This window comes from Podarcis liolepis (genome assembly GCF_965112155.1).
Source record: "Podarcis liolepis genome assembly, chromosome: 13".
NCBI classification, from domain to species: Eukaryota; Metazoa; Chordata; class Lepidosauria; order Squamata; family Lacertidae; genus Podarcis; species Podarcis liolepis.
Genome location: NC_139573.1, coordinates 45286516 through 45294654, shown reverse-complemented (window position 1 = coordinate 45294654; position 8139 = coordinate 45286516).

The window sequence follows — 8139 nt, the reverse complement described above, 5'->3', positions numbered from 1 at the left end:
ATTCTTTTTATTCTTACTTTTTTCTTATAATCTTACTTTGAATTTCTCTGTTTTGTTTGTATTTTTGTTGTTTAAAATTGCAATAAATATTTTATTTAAAAAAAAGAGTCTGGCAAGACTGGCCCGTACGGGCAGGGGTACCTTTACCTTTACCTTATACTCTGCCGTGCACTGCTGTCTTCTGGAAGTGAGTTCGGTGCTCACAGCTCTGAGTTGTGAGTCCACAGCAGTTGGACCTGTTCCTGCAGAAGAAGGTCTCTGGAAGTGCTACCCCAGCTCGCATCGCCCAGTTCGGGCTGAAGTGGTTGAGCCCAGTCGGTGGCACTGGCTCATAGGCGAAGCTGACATCAGTCCATCTCGTTTACATCACGTGGTCCAACACGCGCTCGGCACTGTATGTAAGAGGCACCCAGATCGCAGCCCAGACACCCTCCCACACCCTCCTGCAAAGCCTCCCTGTAAGCGCCTGGCGCCCCTTAGCTACCCCCGTCCGGGGAAGTCCGCGTGACAAGAGGGCCAGCAAACAGATCAGGTGGCTCACTGACTGTCCAATCCTTGCTCGATGCTGCGATTGCGCAGGGTGCATCCCTGCTCCGTTCGCAGACTCCGCAGGGAGGCACGCAGGCAGCGAAGCAGCCAAAGAGGGGCAGAAGAGGGGTTACCAGGTTAATGAACTAGATGGATGGGATAGAAAGGACTGACAAAACCCAAGACCAGGAGGAAGAGACGTTGGATGAAGATTGGAAGAAAGTTTTTTTAAAAAATTATTTAGGAAAGCTTTGTAAAATTATTGAGTATTAGAAAAATGTTGGAACGAAAATATTTGGCTTTAGCAGAAATGTTAAAAAGAATTATGTAAGAATATGTTATGGTTATGAGAAATTGGTATAAATAAGATTTAAGTTTTAAGTTTTAGGGTTTTAAGATTAAGGTAATTTAATGACAGAATATTATGAAATATGGAAAGGATTTGCTGTGATAATTAACAACTAGAATACAAAAAAGGGAGGTGTGAGGAGGTCGATGAAATAAGGTAATGACAGTTAAGGATTTGGGAATACTGGATCTGTTTTTAAACTTTTTTGGTTTATTTTTGCTTTTTGCTTTTGATGTGTTACGTGTTTTGTTTTTGTTTTTTGACTTTGACTTTTATCGATTTGTGTTGTTTAATTGCTATTTGTTTTTTCCTTGTTTTTTCCTTCTTTTTCTCTTTTTTTGTAATTTTAAAATTCTCAATAAAGATCATTTAAAAGAGAGAGAGAGACACGGCCTCCCCGGCCTTCCCCCACCCCCAATTGTACCCGCCAGGTGCCCAGGCAGCCCCAGCAGGAGGGGACGCAAAGGGGGCTCCCTGAGCCAGACACAGCGCGCTCCAATGGGTGGCTGAGAGGAGAGGAGCGGGCAGCCCCAGAGTGAGGAAGGGAGTGCGCCCTGACTCTCCTTCCCAGACACTCAGCCTGTGGCACCCTCCAAAATCTGGCGCCCTGGCGCCCTGTGCCACTAACGTCTATGGGTAAGACATCCCTGCCAGTTGCTCTGCTGAATGCAAAATTCTCTTAATGGTTCACACACAATGACTGCTTCCACACCTACAGAGACCAGCAAGACCCTACCACTATGTTGTTGTTTAGTCGTTTAGCCGTGTCCGACTCTTTGTGACCCCCTGGACCAGAGCACACCAGGCACTCCTGTCTTCCACTGCCTCCTGCAGTTTGCTCAAACTCGTGCTGGTAGCTTTGAGAACACTGTCCCACCATCTCGTCCTCTGTCGTCCCCTTCTCCTTGTACCCTCCATCTTTCCCAACATCAGGGTCTTTTCCAGGGAGTCTTCTCTTCTCATGAGGTGGCCAAAGTCTTGGAGCCTCAGCTTCAGGATCTGTCCTTCCAGTGAGCGCTCAGGACTGATTTCCTACAGAATGGATAGGTTTGATCTCCTTGCAGTCCATGGGACTCTCAAGAGTCTCCTCCAGCACCATAATTCAAAAGCATCCATTCTTCGGCGATCAAGCCTTCTTTATGGTCCAGCTCTCACTTCCATACATCACTACTGGGAAAACCATAGCTTTAACTATATGGACCTTTCTCGGCAACACTATAATCTTATTCAAATGAATCTACAAGCAACTTGTGGAGCAAGATATACCACCCTTAGAATACACACAGACCAGGACACAGGTAGTCCAAACAGTGAAAAGGTAAGGGACCCCTGACCATTAGGTCCAGTCACAGACGACTCTGGGGTTGCGGCGCTCATCTCGCTTTATTGGCTGAGGGAGCCGGCATACAGCTTCTGGGTCATGTGGCCAGCATGACTAAGCCGCTTCTGGCGAACCAGAGCAGCGCACGGAAACGCCGTTTACCTTCCTGCTGGAGCGGTACCTATTTATCTACTTGCACTTTGACGTGCTTTCGAACTGCTAGGTTGGCAGGAGCTGGTACCGAGCGATGGGAGCTCACCCCGTCATGGGGATTCGAACCGCCAACCTTCTGATCGGCAAGTCCTAGGCTCTGTGGTTTAACCCACAGTGCCACCAACGTCCCTTAGTCCAAACAGTAAATGTATATTAATCAAACAGAGGAAGGGAGAACTGCAGAACTGCAATTCTGCAATACCCAGAACTGCAATTAGAAAGCTAAGTTGAAACAATAAAATACCTTATTGAAATTTGCTGATATGCAGCCAGCAGTTCAAGCAATGCCAGCAGATATTCTTCCTTTCACAAGACAAGCCAGAGACTACCACATTGGATGGGATTTTTTAGTTCCAGAATGCTGCAAACATTCAAAAGACTGGCTTCTCTTAGCTTAGACATAAGTTGATAATATAGCCCCATCATGTGGTGAAAAACTGGGAAGCCTCAATTCAGGAAACTGTCACCTAGAGCTTCATTAATTGGCATGGAAGGTTAATTTGGCTTGGTCTCTTCTGCAGTACAAATAATTTGCATTTGAAAAATAAAAATATTGGCCCCAGTTCAGCTAAAATTGTGAAGAAGGGAGTTAAATGTGATGACCTTAAGTAGCCCCATAGAACTAAGGTAATATAGTTAGCAATTGGTTTTAGCAAGAGCAGGGGGAGAAAATATATGTTGGTGCAGAATATCTTTTAAAATTCCCTGACAGGAAAGTGATATTCTTATTGAAGGATTAATCTATAAAACCCATTTTTCTGCACCTTTAGGATTTTGCCTTGGGTTTCCTGGTTCTATATTTCCAGATATGGTTTTTTAACTGGACCCCTGCTCATTAGGGTCTAAAATACTGGTGCACACTTCTGGGATTTCTGCTGCAAAAAAAATCAGATAAGCTTAGAGTGCTGAGATGCATATTGGTCTCACTAATGTAAATGAATAGGCATTTTCTTTGGAGAGTGCATTTGTCCTTCCACTTGTGGACCTGACCTTGTGGGAACAATTTTTTTTCCTTTTGTCCAAACAATACATAAAGGTAAAGGTAAAGGGACCCCTGACCATCAGGTCCAGTCATGACCAACTCTGGGGTTGCGGCGCTCATCTCGCTTTACTGGCCGAGGGAGCCGGCGTACAGCTTCCAGGTCATGTGGCCGGCAGGACTAAGCCGCTTCTGGCGAACCAGAGCAGCGCACGGAAACGCTGTTTACCTTCCCGCCAGAGTGGTACCTATTTATCTACTTACACTTCGATGTGCTTTCGAACTGCTAGGTGGACAGGAGCAGGGACCGAGCAACAGGAGCTCACCTTGTGGCAGGGATTCAAACCCCTGACCTTCTGATCAGCAAGTCCTAGGCTCTGTGGTTTAACCAACAGCGCCACCCGTGTCCCCAAATAGTCCCCACAATACATAGTCTTGTACAAAAGCAGCTGCAGCCTATAAAACAGACCTGTTGTGATAAAGACTTGGGGGGGGGGGCATTTAACTAGTGTGCTTCAAAGGTTTTCTGAAAATAAATCTGTTTTATTCCTGTCAATTGTTGCAAATTACCAAGGCGTCCGCCCTTTCTCAGTTTTTAAATTTAGAAGTTATGGAAAATTGTGAATTCACTTCAGGGGGCATTGTTTTATGGTTATAATTATGTTATGTCTTTTTGTGTTTCTATATTGCAAACCCCCCTGTGATTATCAGATGAAGTGTGGTATAGAAATTTTAATAATGATAATATTCTTTAGCCTCTTCATACACCCATTCCCTCAATCTAGTTTTTTTTTGCAGCCTAGGACTGCAAGAAGATCAAACCTCTCCATTCTGAAGGAAATCAGCCCTGAGTGCTCATGGGAAGGACAGATCCTGAAGCTGAGGCTCCAAGACTTTGGCCACCTCATGAGAAGAGAAGACTCCCTGGAAAAGACCCTGATGTTAGGAAAGATGGAGGGCGCAAGGAGAAGGGGACGACAGAGGACGAGATGGTTGGACAGTGTTCTCGAAGCTACCAGCATGAGTTTGACCAAACTGCGGGAGGCAGCGGAAGACAGGAGTGCCTGGCGTGCTCTGGTCCATGGGGTCACCAAGAGTCGGACACGACTTAATGAGTAAACAACAGGAAAAAAGGCACACAGCTGTGAAACACCTTTGCTAAAAAATGTCGACGTGTGGTGCTATTTTCCCTTTCTCGGGTCCATGTGTTTGTAGCCATCTTTTCCTCCAAACTACTAGTAGAGCAAAAATATTGACTGCCTTCAGCTCACCATTATAATGCAAGACCCCATATCAAACATAACAGCAAATAATTTGCCATGATGCTATTTATTTGTACATGACGGACGGAAGCAAACTGCAGTTCCAGTTGTTTACAACACAGCCCTGTACACATCTACTCAGAAGTCCCAATATTATAGAATTACAGGCTTAAATCAGATTGGGTATATTTACTGACAACTTGTGCAGTCAGTATCTCTGTTGACTTTTCTGTCCTCTTGTCTGGCAAACATTGTAGGGATGTGACTTCTTCCTGGGTCCAACTTGGCTCATCATAACCAAAGGCTAAACAAAATAAGGTGGGTCCTTCTGGGGATGGTTGAGCCATTATACCGTATTTTTCGCTCCATGAGACACACTTTTTTCCTCCTAAAAAGTAAGAGGAAATGTGTCTTATGGAGCCCAGGGGCAAAAGGCAGGTTGTGCTTTTTTTTTTTAGAAAGAGGGAAGGGAGTGTTGAAACAAAGCTGCTGAACAATCGATCAGGAAGGGAGATAAGGGACTCTAGCGATAAAGGAGGCTGCCTGGGAGGGGGGAGGTAAAGATAGCAACCTTGCAAGGAGAGGAGACAGGAAGATTAAAGCAATGAGGAGAGAAATTAGAAGAAAAGGAGGAGCAAAAAACTGCTCCAGCTAAGGAAAAGACACTAAGGCAAACAAGAGGGAAGGGGGTGTTGAAACAAAGCCACTGAGCAGCTGATCGGCAAGGGATCGGGAGGGAGATAAGGGACTCTAGAGATAAAGAAGGCTGCCTGGGAGGGGGGAGGTAAAAGCACAGGGATCCTCAGGATTTTTGCATTGGGTCACCCCAAATTCACCATCAGATCACATAGCATGTCCATGGCTATAGCCTGCACCAAAAAACCATGCATTCATTGTTTCGTGGGGCCGCAATGGCGCAAAAATGTGGTTGCAAAGCACGGATCCACATGGATTCTCAGGATTTTTGCAGTGGGCTACCCCAAACTCACCGTCAAATCACATATCATGTCTGTGGCCACAGCATGAACCACAAAAATCATACATCCACTGTTTCATTCAGAATATTTTTTTTTCTTTCCCTCCTCTAAAAACTAGGTGCATCTTATGGTCGGTTGCGTCTTATGGAGAGAAAAATATGGTACTTCCCGCTTCACTGGAACAATCCAAGAGTGAGAAAACTGCCAATAAGAGGGACAGTGTGGGTGCATTATAGACTACAAAGGCGATGATAATCCTCCTCTGTAGTGGCTATTCATCGAGGAAGATTAAAACGCATTTGGTTTTGGGGAGCCAGTCATTCCTGAAGGTCAGAATCTTTACTTCACACATACAGACATATAGAACGGGAAACAGCCTGTCCAACAGATTCACCAGTGAGAAGACAAAACCTTTTCCCCATCAAAACTGGCACGATTAGCTGCGTTAGGCTGCAAAATACCAACTGGAACGGAACACATCTGATTTTCCCACTGGGGTTTCAGCACTGAGACAGTTGCATCTCATATCACCAAAACACGGACATATGACGACAGAAAAGGCGGCCTGGTCAGACACTGTGATTGTGAGTGGTAATTCAGAGTGTGGTTACTAAGTCTGGCTCCAACAAACTAATGTACAGTTTGGTTATCAGTACATAAAAAATGGATTTCCTACCAATCATGGAATTTGAGGGCGAAGTCCCATTTGCTTTGGGAAGTGGTTTTGAAATCCCACAATGTAAGTTTAATTGAAAATCCATTAACTTCCCCCAAATAATTTCTCCAGGTGTAGCTGGGAAGAGATGCATTGCAGAATTTGGGGAGAAATCTTAAGTTTGTGTTCCTCAAAGTTGAAATACACGACACAATATCCCTACAAAGAATGGTGAAAATTGGAAGGGGTGGGGCAGGCAGGAATATTTTTAAAATTCTTGGAGTTTTGACATGGGCCGTTTGAACTATAATTACATGTGTCCTTCCTGAGCTGCCCAGACCACTTTATTCAAAAAACAGCAACAAAAGGCACTTACAAAAATGAACTCAACAAAGCCTCTCCTCGCAGCTTTACACAAGGAATAAATACTGTCAAAGTGTCTCCTCACAAGGTTACAGTTCCATTGAGGAGATCACTTTCCCCCCAGAAATTAAATTACAATAACTAATACCTGGGGGAAAGTAGTGGGGCACAACGCTTACTGTACGGATTATCACAGGCCACTTTTGATAATGAGCAACACAGACCCTTCCACCCCACACCTGAAAACAAGTATTAAATTATTTTAGGGTTATGCATCTCCCACCATACATCGCCAGCACAAGAGAGTTTACCTTTAAATATTATTAACAACAGCTAGGTTATCCACCCTTCTCCAAGGCGTACCGCGCCATTTTGAAACAACAACACAAACTTTCTGTGGTGGTCTTGCTTTCTGCTTCTCCTGCACTGCAGCCAACTTCTAGACAGGTTTCTTCTTCTTTTCTTAGGTGGAACTATCAGCCTGGTTATACCTCAGCCAGTTATGTTTGAACCATGTTAGCACCATTCATAGGAACTAAAGGAGTGAATAGCACGATTTTTGAGTGTACAGTGGTGCCCCGCAAGACGAATGCCTCGCAAGACGGAAAACTCGCTAGACAAAAGAGTTTTCCGTTTTGGAGGTGCTTCGCAAAACGAATTTCCTATGGGCTTGCTTCGCAAGACAACAATGTCTTGCGAGTTCCTGCTGGTTTTTTTTCCTCCCCCCCCCCCTTTTTCTAAGCCGCTAAGCCGCTAATCAGCTGATCCGATCAGCAGATAAGCCGCTAAAAGCCGCTAATAGCGCTAATAGCGCTAATCCGCTAATCCGTCAATGGGCTTGCTTCGCAAGACGAAAAAACGCTAGACGAAGAGAATCACAGAACGGATTCTTTTCGTCTTGCGAGGCACCACTGTATTGGATAACGTCAGATTTTTGGTGAAATTGTGACTCCGCAGGTTAGGGATTTTTTGGGAAAAAATTGTGACTGCACGGGTTAAGGCGTCGAGGGCTGAATTTTTGGACTATAATAAAAACCCTTCTGTTCCCACTGCCAAACCTTCCAGGGGAGAACTTGCAACAGTTCGGCACCATTCTTGAGTGAATTGGATAAAGTCAGATTTTTGGTGAAATTGTGACGCGGGTTAGGGATTTTTTCAAAAAAATGTTTTTCCGCAGGGTAAGGCGCTGAGGGCTAATTTTTTTCGGTCTATGATAAAATGTTCTTTTTGCGCTGCCAAACCTTTAAGGGGGAAATTTGCAAGTTTGGCACCATTTTTGAGTGAATTGGAGAATGTCAGATTTTTGGTGAAATTGTGACCCTGCCCCGCAGGTTAGGAAGTTTTTCAAAAAAATTGTGACCGCATGGGTTAAGGCACCGAGGGCTGATTTTTTATTTATTTATTTATTGGTCTATAATAAAACGTGCTTTTTGCACTGCCAAACCATGCAGTGGAGAAGTTGCAACAGTTTGGGAAGCTCCCAAATGTATAA